Genomic DNA, 20882 nt, shown 5'->3' with positions numbered 1-20882 from the left:
CCTTTATCTTTTATACTTGTAATTTCTGCAAGTTATATATTTAGGTCATATTTGACTAATTGACTAAGTGATGTTTGGTCGTAAATTAGTAAACAGTTTAAAATAAGAGCAAAATAGTTATTTTACAAACCATTGCTTTTTTTATTCCACTTGAAGGATGAAAAGTGTTGCAAAACTTTATTTTAGGGACTAAAAACATAAATGTTCTTTTCGGGCCAAATCCACAACTTTAAAAAAAGCAGAGTAGTGGAAACCTAAAATACATCAATTCAAATATGAACGACAACAATAGACAATCACGAACATGGAGGTAAACATCAAGCCAACTTTTTTGATAGTCCATCTGTTATCTTCTTAGATACTTTTTAAAATCAGAAATCGACGTATTAATTGGTTCATCTGTTTTTTTGTTTGATATATTTTAAAATCACAAATCATGGTTTTTAATAGTTCATGTGAATTTTCTTTTTAAATGCAATTCAACTCATAAATCATTGTATTGGTCAAGTATAATTGGTGATAATTTTAATTAGTTGACATGAAAATAAGTCAATTTGAGTTGTATATTATTGGTCATGGATGAAACATGTATAATAATTAAACTCATACCCTTATCCACCGGATAAAAGGATTTTCAACCATTTTATCCGACCTATTTACAATATTAAGATTATGCTATAATTATGCATTTCACATATAACGTGAATCACTATTCACTTTATAGCTTAATAAATAACGTTTCCAAAACAAAACAATGTCTACTATTGCAAACATGCATGAGAAATGACACACGATTGGAGTAGATTTCAATAACACATGATTTCAGTAAGGCATGATTTCAATAAGTCCTCCGATTTTAAGTCACGGTTCTGGCACAATAACACATGATTTCAGTAACCAGTAAGGCAGCAACAAACGATTTTAATAGGTCACAATTTCAATAAGGTCCCATTTGATAGTTGCTGACTGAGAAAGTGCTGACTTGGTAAGGGGGTAAGAAATCATGACTGAGTAAGACTGTTGTTTGATTGTACATCTAACTGAATGTGTTTACCGATGAAAAATGATCATTTTACCCTGCTGCTCTATACATTGTTTTTCAACAATCCAAATGATTCATTCATTGACTAGATTCACATTCATTAATCAATTTAAGCAAGTGATAGATGAAATTGAAGAATCAAGGATGAAATTGAAAATCAAGAACACGGAAAACATGAATTGATGAAATCAGGTCACCTATAATAGTTGCTCCATATTTGAATACAAGGACAAAAATCAAAACTAAACTTTTTATGGTAGGCGCATGCATTTTATAAAGAAGGTATGAAGATGAGGAAAAACTAACAAATCAGCAATAAGAAATTACAGTTAACATGAAAGTTTTTTCATCACATTAAACAATAAAAATGCCAAAATATTGTATAGTGTATATTCTATTTAAGTGAGGAAATGAGTAGTACATACAGTTGTGCATATAGCCCTATCATAAAAATTTTGGACAGTCCTACGACATATGAATCTAGACCTGCCACCAGATACATAAATCAACAATTGTTGTTAAAATGTGATACATACGAACAAAAAGGCTCATATATATTTCTAAGGGTTAAATGCAAGAAACACTGACATACTTATATTGATTTGCAATGTTAAAATACAATTTATGATGAATCTTGCATTCTATGCAAGATGTGTGAAGTGCTCGTTTGCAGGGTTTTCTGTATGATTCCTTTCTTGATGTTACTCAATATGAGGAGGTCTTCGATGATTGTTGCAGATGAAGAAACATTGCTTCTCAGAATTACCATCTCTTTCTCTAAAAAAATTAATAAACAATTCAAATCAATTTAGCAGAGTTTAAATACTTCTTGGAAATTATAGTTGGTCCGTGAATTGGCAAAATAGTTATTTTACAAAAGATTAACGTTTTCTTTATTAAAGGGTATTCTACTTGAGGGATGTAAAGCACCCCAAAACTATAATATAGGCATTAAAAACAGAAAAGTCCTTTTTGAGGTCAAAATCCATAATGGAAACGGTAAAACAGCCTAAAAATATTAATTCTAATACAGACACGTGCTAGTGGAAGACTTCAAAGTCTTTACAGCAATAGACTACATGGAACGTGGATGTAAACATCACGCCAATTTCTTTGATAGCATGTGTCTGTTTTCTTCATAAATAGTATTAAAGATTCACAAATCAACTTATTGAATGGTTCATCAGTTTTTCCTTAGAGTGGTGAATTCTCACGCTGAGTGGAGTTTTCAGTATTGGAGCATCGTTGTGGGGTTATTCCATGAGTATTAGTAAGATGGCCGACGCTGGGAGTGGCCGGGATTGCAGTTGCAGCAGAGGATCTGTCCTTGATGGGGATTGGAAGGGTTTGTTGCTTGTGGAAAGCTGCCTTGGAAAGGCCAGTGACAATGCAGGGAAAAGGGGGTGAACCCCTGGTGTATCAATGAAGGTGTACTGGGAGTACCGGTAGGGTTACCGGTTGGGTAAAAGTGTTGTACTCGAAGGTAGTAATGATCGGATTATTCTGAAGATGACATTTTCAAGGATTGGATCGGATGGACGAAGAGTGTAACTAGCGGTAAAGTGGTAAGTGGATGGTAAGGTAGTGGACCGTGGTGGATTTCGAGGACGAAGTCTAGTTTAAGTGGGGGAGAGTTGTAACACCCTGAAACCAGAAGGCCGGAAAAGAGAAGAAAACCTCAATTTGAGGAAGTGACTCGTCGAGTATATGGGTGACTCGACGAGTAGGAGCGCGATTTGGTCGCGGGTTTAGTAACCTACTCGACGAGTCAGAAGACTGACTCGACGAGTTGGCCAGGTTTTGGGAAAACCCTAAATACGGGACTTGTACCCTATTTAAGGAACATTATAGCCCTTCACCAGCCCCCTTGATACTCTCTCAAGTTCAGAACGAAACCCTAGAGCCTCCCTTGAGTTTGTGAGCCATTTTGTGAGTTTTGAAGCATTTTGAAGCTTTGAAGAACAAGAAGAAGGTTGGAGGTTCAAGGAGGAAGGAGTAGATCCAAAATATTCACTCCATTTGCTGCTCATTTTGGTAATCAAGTTCCTTCCTTGACTTCTAGTTTGTTAGATCTATTTATGTCCCTTTTATGGAGTCATGGACCAAGAACGATGTCTTGTGGGATTTGGACGTCCCCAAGCTAGATCCTTCCAGATTTAGAGGTGTTCAGAGTAGTAAAGGCATAAAGGTGGAAGCTCTACGCCATTATACCTCCCCATGCGAAGATTAAGTGGTTATTATGGACTTTTGAGCAAAAAGGGCCATGCATGGGTGCAAAGGTAGCAGCTTTGTGTGATATCCCGACCCTAGGAGGCTAGATCCGGGTCTTGGATGCCTTGAGCTTGTCAGAAATCGTTTGAATAGTGTTGGATATAGAGAGACTCGGTGAATCAATTGTGGGACTTGGCGAGTCATGCCAGTTCTTGCCCCAAAACCCTTCTGTTAAGGGTGTGAGTTGATTTTGGAAAGGGACTCAGCCGGTCTGAGTCCATAGTGGTCATGAAGTTCATTGTACTCGACGAGTTCAAGGAGGAACTCGGCGAGTCCAAGGCAATCTCATTAGCTATGAAGATGGACTCGACGAGTTGTTCATACAACTCGGCGAGTTATGGTCTAGACACATTCATATGTGGATGATGAACTCGACGAGTTCAAGGATGAACTCGGTGATTCGGTTGAAGATGGTCCCGATTGTATGGTTGAAGGAGAACCCGTCGAGTTCTTGCCAGACTCGACGAGTGGAGTCGGGGTTGTTTTGGGATTGGAGGAGTATGGACTCGACGAGTTGGTAGAACAACTCGGCGAGTCAAGTCAACTGGAGGTTGACTTTGACCGTTGACTTTGACCAAGTTTGACCAGGGTTGACTTTTGGATTATTATGGTCTAAATGTTGTTTGGATATTGATAGTACTGGAAGCCGAAGGGTCAGCGGTTCAGAAGCGCAGGTTAGTAGTCAGAAGTGTTCAGCAAGTCTTCAGCAGTGCGAGGTGAATCTCCTCACTGTGTGCATGGGTCTACGGCCACAATGCCGGCCCATTATGTTATGTTTATGTTTATGCTTATGCTTGCGTATAGAAGGAAGACCCGGGGGTTAGCCCTAGGCACCTGTTGATATATGTTCCGGGTTACGACCCGATGCCGGGCAAGGCCCGAGGAATGTTAGGATGCTAGAGGTCTTTGTGATTCTTGCATATGTCGGTATGATAGGTTCCGGACCGAGGGTTCGATGTCGGGGTAAGCCTGAAGTATGTTAGATAATAGTATGTCTCCGGACCGGGGGTCCGATGTCGGGGTAAACCCGAGGAAGATTCTTATGTAGTATGTAGATTATACTTGTTGTCTTCGTGATACTTGTATGCGCCTGTTGGGGAGGTGAGTGTGGGCGAGGTCCCGTATCTCATCACTAGCTGAGTATGGATGGGGTTCCATATCTCGATATTAGCAGAGCAGGGGTGAGGCCCGTGATAGGGAGGATGTGAGGGTGGGCGGGGGCCCGTATCTCACTACTAGTAGGAGTATGGACGGGGTTCCACTACTTCAGTAGCAGACCAGGGGCGGGGCCCAAGTTAGGCGAGGCCTTAGATCAGGGTATGTTTATGCATGTTCTAGTATGTTATTTGATCGTATGTATGTGTATGGAGGGCGAGGCCCAGGGACAAGCGGGGCCTAAGGGAAACATATATGTATACCGAGCGGGGCTCGATGCTAGGTGGACCTGATGCCAGGCGGGGCCTGATGACGGACGGGGTCCGATGACGGGCGAGGCCCAATACAGCGGGCGGGGGCCCAGTATGTGGGTATGTGCTCAGGATTATGTATGGCATGTTTGGATTAGTAGATATGTATGGTATGTGGTAGGTTGGGGAACTCACTAAGCTTCGTGCTTACGGTTTTCAGTTTTGGTTTTAGGTGTTTCTGATAGCGGAATGAAGAGCTCGGGATGATCGCATGGCACACACCAAGAAGTTTAGCCTGGGATGTTTACTCTGATGAAATGAATAAGTGTTTTGGAAAAAATACTCTGATTTGTCATAGAATCCTTTTTAGTATGTTTGAAATGATATAATGCTATGGTTAGTAATATTTTTAAAAGAAATTTTTGGTCGTGATTTTTGGGATGTTACAAACCCGGGATGATTGCAGTGCACACACCACCTCGTTCCGTATTTATGATTACTCTGATATTTCTTGATGTATTAGACATACTTTATTTTACTATGGTTGATTATGATGATTTAGGATAATCTTTTTAGTTAATTTAAATTTGAAAATTTTTGGTCTTATTTTTGGGACGTTACACTTATACCCAAAGGAGAGTTTCAAGTAAGTAGGGTCTTTGATCCATAAGAAAGGGAGTGTTGAGGTAGAGGTTACTCGCCGCATAAAGTCAGGTTAGCTAAAGTAGAGGGCGGTTACGAGTGTTTTGTGAAACAAGGTGCTATTGCAACCTAACCTAAGGAAAGTTTTGCAAGATAGTAGTTAGGCCAACCATGTTATAGGAATCCATATATAGGCCAAATAAGAAATAGTATAAGAGGAAGAGCAGGTTGCAGAAACAAGAATGTTGCAGTGGATATGGGATGGAATATTGCTATAGAATTACGAGTGATACAATAAAAAATCTCAGGAAGTGGCTTCAATCATTGATAAATTGATGCAAGGAAGATTTTGGTGGAATGAGCATGTGAAAAGAAGACTATTGCTAACTCTATTGACCAGTAATACAAGGGGGGGGGGAGGACACTCTAGAATGAAATGGGAAGATGATGTAAAGTTAGACATGAAGAAGTCAGTACTTTCTTAGAAAATGACTTCATATCAGATGGTGTAAAAGCCACGTTAAATAAGTATCCTATGTCCTTATTCTTTTTTTCTAATAAGAGGGTGCCTTTAGCCTGATATTTACTATTATCTCTCTATTATCTCTCCCTTTCCAATTCTATTACTTCTTGATGTTACTGCATGAATAAGGATTATAAATTTGACCATTTTCATCCGGTAAATAATATTTAAGTATTTGAAAACTTTGTTTGAAATTGTCAAGTTGCAAATAGTTAGTTACCAAGATCTGATTATGGGTTATTAAACGGGATATTAAATCAAAATTATAAATTGGAAAACCTGTTCCTAACGGGCCCAACGAACTCTTAATTGGAATTAGGGGGTTCTTTTTGATTGATTCTTTTATCACATTGGGAGATTTTACATCGTTGAATGGGCCTATTCGAAAACAATTGGATGATGACAAAATTATCAAAGATTGAGATTCGTATTGTTTGTATCAGTTTTAGTTTCATGCATTTACTTGGTGTTTGTACCTACTTACTCTTTGCATTGCATTGTATCATTGCATTATATTCTACTATTGCTTTTCATTGTAGGTACATGTTTTTCTTATACAAGAGGTCATAGTGAAAACACATTTTTTGTTTTACTCCCTCTTGGGTGGAGGTATGGGTCATCTATTTCAGGTGGAGATGTCATCTACATCCCCCCCCCCCTCTACCCTATTAACATAGGGTTATGGGATATGTTGTTACTTTTAGTGTCATCAAACATTTTAGGTAATTTATTTTCACACTAGTACCTAAGAGAATTTAAGAATGCTCAAATATGAGTCACGAGGTCCAAATTGCCCACTCGTTTAAGCTAATTTGATATCGGTCACAACGAATGGAGAGTGCCCCATCTTAAAGGGTCGCTGCTACTAAGACTTTGGCGCAAGTACTAACACCAATTGTCATTCACCAATTTTTTGTCAAAGGCCACATAATCGTCATTTATGATGTTTAATCATTTTTCATCCTTAAATTTTAGAAAAAAAAAACAAAAAAGAAACCCTTGCAAGTATTAGGTCTTGGTTGACGCACTTGCTGAAAAGCTAGTTTTTAGCTTATGAGCAAGCCTATCAATAAGACATCTCAAGCTAGCTTATGAGTTATGACTTATGAGCAATGATAAGCTACTTATGTTGTTTACCAAAAGTAAAATTACAATCAGTTAACTTATAAACTAGCTTATAAGCTAACTTATTTTGCTAAAGAGTTTCTTGCTTGAACTAGAGTTATGTTTTGTTTGGATTATCCCATAAAAGATTTCTTTACACCCAGAAAAATTAGGGTCAAAATATTACTTATGGACAATGTCTAACACCATATCGCGATCCATGATTTTAGGCATTGAATCATAGCTAAAGCTCATATCAAACTCAAATATGCATATAATTTTTGTAATGGATGGAATATACACATACTGATTAAGCTTTTTAATCATGTAGAACCAAATTCCAACTTCCAATAACCTCTTCTAGCAAAATTTTGGTCAAATTTCATAAAGTCAAAAATAGTTTAGTGACCTATTAAACACAACTAAAACAATTTACCTGAATTAACTTTTGTGTGTTAATACAACAAGATAAAACCCCAGCTCATCAATGAGTTCCACCATTATAAACGAGTGATGAGATGAAACACTTTCTAACATCACTTTATCAGGAAAATCCGACACCACAAGATCAGAGTACTCCACTTTCTCCAGTTTAAGCATCTCTCTTCCTTTTGGATGACTAATCACAATTCCCACACCTTAAAAAACAATAAAATACTAATAAAATTCATGATAAAGTAATATGATTTTAGTAAAATATGAAACATACTAGGTGAGAAAACCTTGGATAGTGCTTCAAAGATTTGATTGAGTTCAAATGGCAATGCAGGAAGGAAGCAGAGGAACACAACATCAAAAGGCGCCCATTTTTCAGGGACAAAATCAGTTCTCCTTGCCAATATTTAACTTTGTCATATTTTTATTTAATGCAAGATAATACAAATAAAGAGTCATGAACAACAAGCAATTGTTTGCAAGAATGTGTATCAATCACTCCATCAACAAACCCTTCTGATCCTGTTGAAATTAGAAGCTTTGAATCCTCATAAACTTTCCCAAAATATATACCGGGGTCGGTGTTTTGTTTGTAAACCTAGTTGGAAGATATATCATCAGCATCAAGAAATGACCAATCTTTCTCCACAAAATCTTCAAAGTTGATGACAGGGATTGATCTTTCAGTTGGAGTTACAGTAGGAATGGAGGATTTGGGTGAAGTAAAAGTGGATTGGATTGTAATTCACAAGTTTCGGAAGGAGAGAGAGTAAATACTAAAATCATCGATGTAATCATGAATCGATTCCCCCTGATGAATCGTCGCTAATTGCTAATAAGGTTTTTGTATCTCCAAACCGCTAAAACATTGCATCAATTCTTCTTGAAGTTGATCCCATGTAAACAACTCGTGAACTTGGAGTAGGGATGTAAACCAATGTTGAGCAACTTCACTCATGCTGTAACGTCCCAAATTTTACAAAGAAAAATTTTCATTATATTTTAAAACCCAGGTCAATTTCATAAACCATAACCTCCAAAACATTTATTTTCAATTCAACATTCATCACATCATTGTTTTCTCTTTTTTTTAAAAAAAACATCAGAGGGTCCCCACACGTCAAAAGAGAGATAGAGTGCATGTCACGTCATCACGCCTTGCCCTTGCCCTTAGGCTCAGAAGTACCTGAAACAAATCAACAACCTGTAAGCGAAATGCTTAGTGAGTTTCCCAGAGCATACCACACACATTCACATACACATACCCTGATAGCTATAAAAGCTACACACGTATCATATATCCTGTTAGCTATAAGAGCTACACATATAGCACATATCCTGTTAGCTATAAAAGCTACACACATATCCCATAAGCCATGCATACATAAAACCTGTAATAATGTCATGGGCTACCCCACATGGTCTTTACCTAGGACTGTCATGGGCTCCCCCACATGGTCTTACATCCAATGCCATGGGCTACCCCACATGGTCTTTACCTAGGACTGCCATGGGCTACCCCACATGGTCTTACATCCAATGCCACGGGCTCCCCCCGGGGTCTTTCATGCAAAACACATAATCACATATCATATCAAATCACAGAAAGACTAGCACATATAACATAATCACATAATGGGCCGGCCTTGGTGCCTTAGACCCATAGGTATGGTGAGAAAACTCACCTCCGTCCAATAAATACAATTACTGTCTTCCCAATAATCCGCACCCTATCAAGCTGAAATATAACAATAATATAATCAATGATAAGACCCTAAATTATCCAAGGAAAGGCCCAACCTTCAAACTCTACCCCCAAGGCCCAATTACCCCTTTCTTGCAAATTGGGCCCCAAAGTCCAAGTCCAATATCCTTAATGGGCCCCTTGGCCCAATAAGGCCCGATCACTAAGCCCTTGACCCCACCAGATGAAAATACCTCAATCTTACAGAGCCCAATCGAGCCTATCAGCCCAAAAGAGGCCCAAAGGCCCAAAACAGGTTAGGGCCCAACTGAGTTGCGTACGCCCAGCGTACCTCCCTGGTACGCGCAGCGTACTGAGGGTCTAGTGACTACGCACTGCGTACCGACTTTTACGCTCAGCGTACAGTCGTATTAAGCACTTTTCCCATTAAGTGCTTAATGCTCGAATCTCTCACGTCCAGAAGCTAGATCTAAGATTGAAAAGATGTCCCAAGGCATAAAGTTGGCAACTTTATGCCCTTGCATGTCTCATACACTCCCAACCACTCCATTAAGACCTTTTTAAAGTCTTTTACCCTAGCATGAGGTCACAACTCTCATCAAGCTTCCATTTTTATACTCCTAAATGACCAGGGGACCTCAGATCTGACTTTTATATCCAAAAGGGAAGGCTTAACTCAGCAAAAGAGGTCTAAAGCTCATAAAGGGACAAACCACCAAAACCCTAGCTAGATCTAAAGATTAGAAAGGAAAGATGCAAGCTTTTTACCTCCAGAAGCTTTGCAAGATGTTCTTGGTGCAGGATCTTGAAGCACCCTCTTAATCCAAGCTTGCTTGACCACCCCTTCTTCTTGAAATACACACACAAAAGGCCACAAAAGCACCCTTTAAGGTCTAAGAATGATCTCACAAGGTTCCCAGGAGTATATGGACGTTCTAAGGCTGTGAAGGCTCTCTAGGGTTTAGTCCAAGGGACTTAAGGTTGTTTAAATAGGCCTCAAGTCCGGAAAAATTAGGGTTTGTGTCCCTGGCGCGTACGCCCCGCGTAACTCAAGGTACGTCCAGCGTACCCTGAATTCCCCGCGACCATTTTTACATGCAGTACGCTAAGCGTACACGTAAGTACGCCCAGCGTACTTAAGGGACCAATTATGCAAACTTATTATTTCTTAGGGTTTCAAGACATACCAGAATTTTGGATGTTACACATGCTCTATTGTTCAAAACGTACTCGGAGGTCACATGGTGTTTCATTGATGTCGAAATAGAGTTTGGCCTTCTGAATCCATCCCTGAGGGTCAAACCCCGTAAACTCAGGGAGTTTGATATTTTTTACCGCCCACGGCAGTCCCAACGGCGGCGTGTGATTTTCCTTGAAAATCGGTTGTTGTGGATTACCTCCCTGAGACATTTTATCGCCGGTGAACAAAGGAGTTCTAGGATCCAGGATCGCTCCTTCATATCCAGAACTCTCAGAGTGTGCTCCCATCGATTTCTTTTGTTGATTCATCCATGCGAGAACAATTTTCCTAAATTCCCCCAATTCTACTCAATCTGCTTCCAGGGTTTTCATTATATCATTGATCTCTAAGGTGCTGTTTGTTTTTTTTTTTTTTTTTTTGTAAAAAGCATCTTCAGCCTTTTATTGTTGCGCGGCGCACGTGCAACACTTTTCATCTCGCAGCTGTTTGTTTTTAGAAGTCTTCGGAGTAAAAAACTTTTGCGCGTGTTCTATTTGGCGTAGCACTTGTATTGCCTCTTCCAACTTCTTTTTCTTTTTTTTCTTGCTAAAATTTTGATATATCTTGATTATATGTTGTTGAAATTTTTTTGAATTCTTGTTTTACAAGTTTTTTCGCTTTTTTTTTTGTTTATTCTTGCTAAATGATTTTTTTTTTGTTTTTTTATATTGAATAATGATAATTTCTTGCTGAAATATCATTATTTTTTGTTGAAATATCATTATTTTTTTTTTGCTGAAATATCATAAATATTTGCTAAAATGTCATACATTATTAAAATTTCGGTCTTAAAAAACTATTTTCGTTATATAAAATCAATTTATTTTATGTTTTTTAATATCTGCAGCAGCATGCAGATGTTAAAAAAACAAATACGCTTCTTATTACAGTCTGCAGTCGTTTAGTCCACCTCTTCTGCCGTAGAGGGTTGCAGAGGTGGTCTGTAGACTTCATAGATTTTTGCTTCAAAAAAACAAACCGCACCTAAGACATCACTCTGTAATTGCTTAATCTGCTCTTCATGTGCATCCATCTGGTTAACTTGAGCTCTAGTTTCCGTTGGAGAAAGAGAAGAAACAACAGGTCTTAGGTAAGGTCGGACCATTGATGGAAATTAGCAATTTGTAAATAGAAGAACAAAAGTGTAACAGATGGATTGTAAGAAGAATGTTAGAATGAAGTTGAGATGAAATCAAAATAGTAGATAAATCCACAATCATATGATTACCCAGGGATAATTCCTCTCTCACTGAAAAACAAATCTATAAGAGCCGATTACAGTACCAAAATCATCTATGCCCACAAAACAAAATTATTCCTCTATTTATTCATAGTCTCCCTCTCTAACCAACTATCAACCACTTTCCTTTTCTACCCTTACATCATTTCCTCTTTCTACCCTTTTGTGTCCCCTGTAATACACGTCTAAAATCTTCGGGTTGTCTTTCATTATGGCTGGCATATCTCCATTTCTATCAACATATGTTATATCTATGATATATTGTTGTGTTTGTTGTGAGAGTATCGATGCCCCTTACTAATTAATCTGAAGCCTTATTAGTGAATTCCTTCGTACTCTTTAAGTACAATTCTTTTATGGGTAAATTTTGCTATTATCATTAAAATATGTAAGCATGTAAACATCTAAGTGCATTTTCATTATGAGTAAAAACAGTAAAGTACATTGTCGATAATGGTGAAAAGAGTAAAGTACGTTGCTATTTCCTGCAATTTTCCATTTTTTCTAATTCTGATTCTAATAATCAATAATCTTTATTTTACCTTTGCCAATACTTTTGAATATGAAAAAGAAAATGATAATCCATTTATTTACTACAAAGGTTCTCAAGGGTCACTTTGCTTTGGGTAATGCCTAACAGGTAAACATTACTTATATAAACTGTTCTTTTCTGTCATTTTCTTTATTTTTTAAATCAATATTTTGGTTTCATTATTAAATATATTTTAATTAAAATCACATCAGGTCATTCTCTTGATGGTCTTGCTCAAGTTCCATTATGGTCATATGGTCTTGATTATAGATATGGAACTGGTCACGGAATAGGCGCTAACTTAAATGTTCGCTAATAAAGGTAATTATTTGGAATTTGAACACATAACATGGGTAAGTAATAAGTTTCTTGAATGAATTTTTATATTATTAATATTTATGTTTTGTTTTATTGTTAGTATTTTTACAAGCACTATATCAGATTTATCGATGTAGCTGTCAGGGCTATCAAATTCAAAGTAATGAGGATCTGGTGAGGCACCATAACTTTTGATTTTCTTAATTAAATAAGTTATTATCTTCTTCGTTCAGATTACATTGTTTCTTACGGGTTAATTTTGTGTAGGCATGTCACATGTGAAATGAAAGTAAGATGCTATAATAAAGGTGTTAATGAAAACCCAGTGATGCAAGAAACTAAGAAATATACTGTTAGTTATTATATTTAACTTTATAAATTATAATGTTATAGTAAAAGCTTAAAATAAAAGTCACTGATGTGTATGTGTTTGTCTGTTTGTATGATACTGGGTGTCTGTGCTATGTGTATGTTTTTGTGTGCTATGTGTGTAAGATCCTATATGTAGATGAAATAGACAATGAAATGTCTCTAAACATTAAAACAAAGCAAGTAGGATGTTAGTTAAATAAATAAATGAAAGTTTGTTGCTTTTTTTTTTTCATTTAATATGTTTAGGGCTAAATGAAAGAGGTAACGATGTACTTCTGTTTCTTTGTTTATTAAAACATCCTACTTTAATTTATCACACTTGCCTAATAATCATTAAAAGATAAATATAGATTGGCACACCACTGAACACACCAAAAGTGAATGCCTATTAATCAATAAACGATATATGATAGCATCCTACTTTAGTTTATAACAACGTACTTTGATAGCCTAATGCAAGAGGTAAGAAATGCCCAGAAGCATAGTGACAAAACTGTTTGTGGGAAATAACATCGTATTTTCCTCTTTTGTACAATGTATTTTAATTTTTTCCTAGAATGGTAATGTACTTACAAGTTTAATTTTACAAAATATAGCAATGTTTTACCGAATTAAAAACTATGATTACAATGTCTTTTATGTGAAGAAATGACATCATACTTTGCTCTTTTTACCAACAAGGAAATGTATCACCTGCAATTTATCTTTTTATTTATTTATTTTTATTTTGCATTATCCAAGTATATTGCTAGCAATACTATAATAGTGCATCATTAAATATACTTGGAGTCTTGTTAATTTCAACTGTTAATTGCAGGGTAAATACAACTGGTGTACTCGGGAAATGGGTAAAGGTGGAAGATTTTGTTTAATTAGAAAAAAAAAATTACCAAAAGAACCCTCTCACAAACCAAGTTTCTGAAATTACCAAAAGAACCCTGCACTTAAATATTTATTGTTTGTGGTTTTAAAAAAATAAAATTTGTTTAATATTTGTAAACAAAAAATATTTGTATATTAAATAAAGTGATTTTGTTTAATTAGAAAAAAAAAATCAAAACATAAAATAAAATAAAGTGCTAGGAGTGTTACCACTTCCTACCAAACGCTAAGATTAGGTGTTAAATGGTAAAAAAATGTTGTGACACTTAAAAATCTAACGTGACAAGATATTAGGAGTGTTACCACTCCCCTTAGCCTTAATAGACAATAAACCAATTTAACAGAGTCTGAATACTTCTTGGAAATTATAGCTGGGCCAGGCAAAATAGTTATTTTACAAAACGTTCACCTTTTTTTGTTAAAGCGTATTCCATTGAGGGATGTAAGGCACCATAAAACTTTATTTTAGGAATTAAAAACATAAAAGTCATTTTGGGGTCAAAATTCATAACTTTTATAAAAGCAAAGGAATGGAAACTGTAAAATATACAAATGCAAATAAGTGCGAGTGGAAGACTTCAAAGTCTTGCGACTGGAAGACTTCAAAGTCTTTACACAACTTCTTTGATAGTGCGCCTGTTTTCTTCGTAAATACTAGTATTAAAAATCACAAATTAATGTATTAAATGGTTCATCACTTTTTTCCTTAGATATAGTTCAAGATCATAAATCAATATTTTTAATGGAGTAATGGTTCATCAATTTTCTTTTCTAATGCTGTAATGTAATGCAATTCAAATCATAAATCATTGTATTAGGTAAGTGTAATTGGTGACAATCTTAATTGTTTGATATGATAACGCGGGAGGTATGAGAGGGAAGAAGAAGATCGAATTCATTAGGATACTGTCAAAGTACAACAAATTTGTAAGGGTGTGTTTGGTTATTGTTTGATGAAATTAGAATTTGGGCAAAAGGATTTAAATTTTTGCCATCAATGGAATCGTAACCCTAAATGAGTTTTAAACGTGACCTCAAATTAATTGCTCTCAGTCGTCCATGAAATTGTAACCCTAAATGAGCTTTTGCTCAGACTACGATTCCATCGTCTCTTAAAAATCAAAAATACTATCATCAATTATGGAAAGGCCGAGAGAGATGGAAAGGTTCATGGAGATGAAATTAATGGCGAATTACAGAAGTATTTCAACTCAAATGACGATGAACCCTTACAGTCCTTGAATGGGGGGAGCCATTGAGTTCAGTCTTGTAAAGAACAAAAAAACTTTTACTTGGAGAGGTTCCTGAAAATTCAGGAATTTAGCAAAGTTGTCAAGGCCAAAGAGGAAAGACAAAAAAAAAAAAGGCCAAGTCAAATCAGAGAACATAAAAGTAACGAGTGGTTATTTAGTAGAAGAGGTATGCAAAATGGAAAGGTTGAAGAAGGTTATTGATTTTGGATGCGAAACATGCATACAAGCCATTGGATGAAATGCCTGAGGCAATTAAGGTATTCTCATTCTATCTTACTTTACCTGATTCATGAGTTGATTATATGTACTTGAACAATGTATTCTCTTCAGGCATGCTTAACATGATCACCATTTGAACTTGTCAGATGCAAGCTGACATTGTTTTACCAGTTATTGGTAAATGATTGTGGTATCCAAGCAATGGCGGAGCCACATTAGAACCAGAGTGGGCCTAGGCCCACCCTCAAAATTTGAATTTTGTTTTCTTTTTTTTTTTATACCAGGCTCACCCTTTTTCAAACCATCTCTAAAATAATTGGAAACCCAAAATCCCTTCACTCAAATCAATGCCAAATCGCCAAATCAGAAACGTAGAAGGCATGGTAAACATCGTCATCACTCTAATCCTCTTAATTGAAGTTGGCACTGGTAGCGGGAGTCGGAGATAGGAGAAATTGAGCAAGACAGCAATCATGTTATATTCTGAACAAAGTTAGGCGGTTGGGTATATGCTTACCAATTACTATTATATTTTGTTTTATTCAAAGCCCTAAACTCGATTTTCAATTCAAAACTTAAACCCTAAATCGCCGGTTTTCGGTGTTTTCTTACTGAATTTTGCATATTTTATATGCTCATAAGCTGTTCGATTAAATGTTCCAACCAATGTTTATTGGGAATATTTATTACATCGACCATATATCTTTTTGCTGGAAAAATCTATAAATAATAAATAAACAGTGGAGACTAAACAAAACGTAGTTTATTGCTGCAAATTAGGGATTACTCATATTATTGGTATTTTAGAATTTGAAGAACTCTTACATAGGTGATAAGTTGTAAGTTTTAATCTTCTATCTTTAATCGAAACCGATAGCAGGAGTGGGAAGTTGTGCGTCCAGAATTCTGCTAACTCGATCAATCCTCACTAAGTAAGTTGTGATTTCTCCTTAAAGATAAACAGTGTTGAGAAAGACCTATATGTTCATTGTCCTTTTTTTGTTTTTCTCTTTTTTTTGTTTATACTTTTTACTTTGTTTATAATTTCTTTTGATTGTATGTAGTTAGGATTTGGTTATTGTTTTTGTTAAAAGAAGCAATGCTTTTTGTTTTCTAATTAACTTTTGAGGAACACCCTAAAAAATATTGTTGGCTTCGCCCCTTTATCCAAGTATCCATTCTAACCATTAAAAATTCCAACTAAATTTACTTTTTTTACCCCTCCTCTTTCCCCTATTCTGCAATATAGCTTTCAATGTGACGCCCTTAATAAAGTTCATATCTTGGAATGTTTTGAATTATGTTTATGCCAAAAGTTGCAGATTTTAGAGGCTTTGCTTCCAAATGGTATATATAATAGTCCCTTCATCTTTTGAGGATTTGGGCCATATCATCCATTAAACAAGATTGATTCTATCTATAATGACTTTAGAACCATGCCACTAGAAAATCATTCTCTTGTTACAAGATTAGTAGAAAATGGACTTCTTTTCATGGTCATTTGGAAACAGTAAAAACTTTCTGAAAACTGATCACAAAAAATATTTGTTTCCCTCATTAAGTCCCAACTTTTAGTAAATCACAGTTTTGGTCCCTGAGATTAGCACTTTCTAGGGTATTGGTCCCAAAATGTTTCTTTTGCAATTTCAGTACTTATTGCAAGGTTTTGTATCGGTTTTGGTCCCTTGATTGTTAACTTTAACCACTCAACTGTTAAATTCATTTTAAATGACTATTTTACCCTTGGACCAAAACTTGGAATGAAGTTGATGAGTACTGATTTTTAGTTGGTGTTGGGATTTCTCGTGCTAGCTTCTTTTCCGTTTCTTATTTTGTACTTCTCCTGCTGGCTTTTTATATTTTTTATAAAAGTTTCTGTAATGCACTTTATTGACCAAACAAATCATGATTCCAAGGGTTTGTTTAGATATGGATTTATGAATTCAATGCCAATGCAAGAAATTTATCTCCAATCGAGATCACTTTTGTAGGAACAGTAATCATATTTTAAAACCTAACTTTATAGCCAAAATAAATTGTGATTTTGCTGACCTAAATGTTACCCCCTTCCTTTGAAAAATGTTACATTTTTTTGTTTCTTTGTGAAAAAAAATATTGAGGGTATAATAGTCAATTAATAAAAATAATAATTTAAAATGATTATAAAATATTTAAAAGTGTTAAAGATAAGATTTGGGCAATTTTGATATTTTGAAAGCTTATGAAGGGTATTTATGATATTTAGAAATTAGGTTGGGTAAATACGATATTTCGATGTTTAAAAAGAGCATATACGAAATTATCCCATCTCCTTGTCTAAAGTATCAACCAAGCAAAAAATGAATCACATAAACCAAGACAATCACAAACGTGTCACACGAACTTCTTTGACTGTGTCTAGTTTACTTCTTCGATAGTTTTTAAAATCACAATTCACGAACCAAGGTATTGAATGGTTATGTTTGTTTCTTTCACAGATATATTTTAAAATCACAAATCAAGATTTTTACTGCCTCATCAGCTTTCTTTTTAAATGCAATTCCGATCATAAATCGTTGTATTGGTTAAGCATAAATGCATAATTGGTGACAATCTTAATTGTTTTATATGAGAATAAGTTAATTTGAATACTAATTTATTCATATTGAAGATAAAAAGCGCCACAAACATTTATTTGGGAGAATGAAAACATAAAAGTCCTTTTCGGGGTCGAATCCATACATTTCATAAAGCAGAGTGAAGCAAACCGTAAAATAACCTAAATTATATTAAGGGGTTGTTTGGTTGGTTGGAATACCTATGAAATTTTAGGAAATTTGAATCTAATTCCACCGGTTTCGTAGGTTTGGTTGTATGGGTGAGCATTTGGACCCAACCGATACTGAAACCAGTTTGGGAGGAATATAAAGACCGTAGACCAGACAACATTCATTACATGTGGTGCAATTCGATGAAGCGTATGGTACATTCATTGCATTGGGCCAGTACAACATTCATTGTGTATGGTACAATTCGAGAACAAACTAGTCTAATACTTGGAACTGTTTAAAAAAAACGGAATCGGAAAATTGACAATCCAAGAATTGATAATCGGCCTAGTTATCAATCCAGGTTTAAGGTCAGGTTTAGGTCCAATCCGGATGTTCATCCCTATGTGGTTTAACTTTTGAGTAGGAAATTAAATTCTTAAATGAGATAAACTTTTTATTCGGGGGGTCATTCTATCAAGAGTATAAAGAAATTAATTAAGATACGTTTTATTATAAACCAAAACTATCTTTGGAGCAAGTTGTAAGAGCTTTTTGATTTTCTTCAGGAGGTCGGGAGTTGGACGGTCTTCCTTTTTATTTGACAACCAGCTAGAATTACCCAGATCCAACCAATCTGCCCTACATAACCCAACCCAAATCCATCCCAACTTGTGCTTATTTATAGCTTTTGACAAAATTTTATTTTTTATTACAATTCGGTCCTTTTATTTAGTTCGCCAAAAACATTTTCTTATAATAATGTCCAAGTTTTAATTTTTGTTACAATTTGTTTTTTTTTTTTTTTTTCAAAATTTGCCCAAATATTTTACAAACTTTATATTCATCTGTTCTTTTATTTTTTACAAACTTTTTTTTCATATTTTTGAATCTTTTTACACCTTCTTTTACATCTTATTTTTACAGCCTTTGTTTTTTTACAAAAATATTTTTCACAGGAAGTTTTACAAAGCTTTCACATATTTTTAGTTACAGACATTTAGTAAGACCTTGCAAATTGTTCATAATTTTGTATGCCACTCTTAATAGTAAACCATGGTAAACGACTAGCCGGTCTAACGGCTTGCGTGATTTTTATTTGGTTTTACTTGAGGAGTTCAGGGTGGTGGGGGTCGACTCCTCCTTACTTTGATGACATTTTCAGTTTCCTTTATTTATCTTTATTATCCACCTCCACCTCCTGCAACTTCCCCTTAAATACCATTAAATCAACTTATGGACACCTCCACACCTCTTTACCCTTTTCGACTTATCACCATCTTCTTTATCCCACACAGCCACACTTTGCTTACAGATCGAGCGTCAATGCAACACTAGCTACCACCAGCTCTCCTCTCATGAAGAAATCTGTATGGAGTCAGAAGAAGTGACGACAGAAGAATAGGACAAGTATATAGTGTATAATAATGTAGATGTAGAGACGGTGGAACCTAAATCCAAGTTATTGTACCAGGAGGATTTGGTGATAAGACTAAGATGTTCACCGTTATGCAGGATGAAGTTCTGGTCACCGCCCACCAGGTATTCGATGAAATGCCTAGGTCGCTTCTTATGTTCTGTTTTCATTGTTTTACCTGTACTTTATGTATGATTCCACAACAAACTTTCGTATTAGTTTATTGGATGGATTCCATTGCTGCTCTATATATTTGTTATCTCAAATCAATAATTGTTCATTCTTTTAGTTTATATAGAATTGGTTATGTTAATAGTGATTGAAAACATGATAAGTTACAGAAAATATCTGCACTTGAACCCACTACTTCAGGTCATTGGATGAAGACGCATCAGGTAATTCTTAATGTTACCTTATTATATATATAAAAACAGGCGATATGTTTTATACCAAAAACAAGTAGCACTATTCATTGAATATGAAGATTTCGATTGCATAAATCAATATTCATAGACTGCATGGTTATTCTCATGTGTGGAACCTCTTTAGGGCTTCAGTGTAATTAGTACTAATATCCTTCTCTTCATTCCCTTTCTTTTCCTTAATTTTAAAACTCGAGAACAGGATTTTTAGCTGTTAAGTCAAATGAAAGTGGCTGAAATCATGAAAGAAAATGGATGAAAACATATTCGTGTGGCTGAATTTGTGGATTGAAGTTTAAAAGGTATTTGTGCAATTCAACTGAAATCAATTGAAATAGTCCGAGTAATAACATTGATTTATTGTTAAAAGAATTATTACATTTTATACCAACAATGAATTTCACTTATTTAATTCAAAAACATATAATATACATGAATTTTATTTGAAAATATATAATATGCATGAATTTCATACTATCACAACCTCAAATCTGAGGTTGAGGTTGAGGTTGTAAATACTTAACAATAGTTTACATAAGAGTCTATGATCATGCCATCATGCATAAACGATAAACTTAAACAATGGAACTGTATGATACATCAAAATCTTATAGTGAAAGTCTACTCCAAGAAATCTAATTCAGACAAGCACAAACTTAAATGTAATATACACATACCCTTCAAACTGAAATCCCTTGAAGGTCTTCAACAACTTCTCCATACCCTTCGAACTTTAAGCTATGACGCCTCCTGAGATACATGTTAAGTTTAGTTCATTTCTGTTAAGTTCATGATTTTCTAACTATAGAAAATGCTTCATCCACAGTAAAATGTCATCTCAGAAACTATATCATAACTCTCAAAAAGTAACATTCTTGTGATAGCTATTATGATGAACTTATTATAAATAAATACCATGTTTAAAACATAGACTGACATCACATAACTAATGGACTCTGACACGTAATTTATCCATGCTAAAATAAAATGATTTATTCTTTAATATTTTTAAGTTAAATATGTTAATAAGACTTTCTTTGCTAAAATGCATATTTGACTTGACATATAATTTAAATGAATCTTTTGACAAATGAGATAAATGACAAAAAAGG

The 20882-nt window shown here is 35.3% G+C and overlaps 1 long non-coding RNA gene across 3 annotated transcripts; it reads left to right on the top strand.

Annotated features, from left to right (window-relative positions):
• Positions 1–14487: 14487 nt before the first annotated feature.
• On the top strand, positions 14488–19596 carry LOC145156070 (uncharacterized). 3 transcript variants are annotated; one of them, XR_013736512.1, is made up of 4 exons: positions 14488–15222; positions 15331–16116; positions 18028–18184; positions 18501–19596. It is a non-coding gene; the product is annotated as an uncharacterized LOC145156070 (long non-coding RNA). The 3 variants fall into 3 exon arrangements; XR_013736506.1 differs by having other exon boundaries at positions 18028–18189; XR_013736500.1 differs by lacking the exon at positions 18028–18184 and having other exon boundaries at positions 14494–15222.
• The last annotated feature ends 1286 nt before the right edge of the window (positions 19597–20882 follow it).

This window comes from Lactuca virosa, chromosome 1 (assembly GCF_052849685.1).
Source record: "Lactuca virosa cultivar CGN04683 chromosome 1, Lactuca_virosa_CGN04683_v6, whole genome shotgun sequence".
In the NCBI taxonomy this organism is placed as follows: domain Eukaryota; kingdom Viridiplantae; phylum Streptophyta; class Magnoliopsida; order Asterales; family Asteraceae; genus Lactuca; species Lactuca virosa.
The sequence above is the reverse complement of the archived record's forward strand: the minus strand, read 5'-3'. Positions and strand labels throughout refer to the sequence as shown.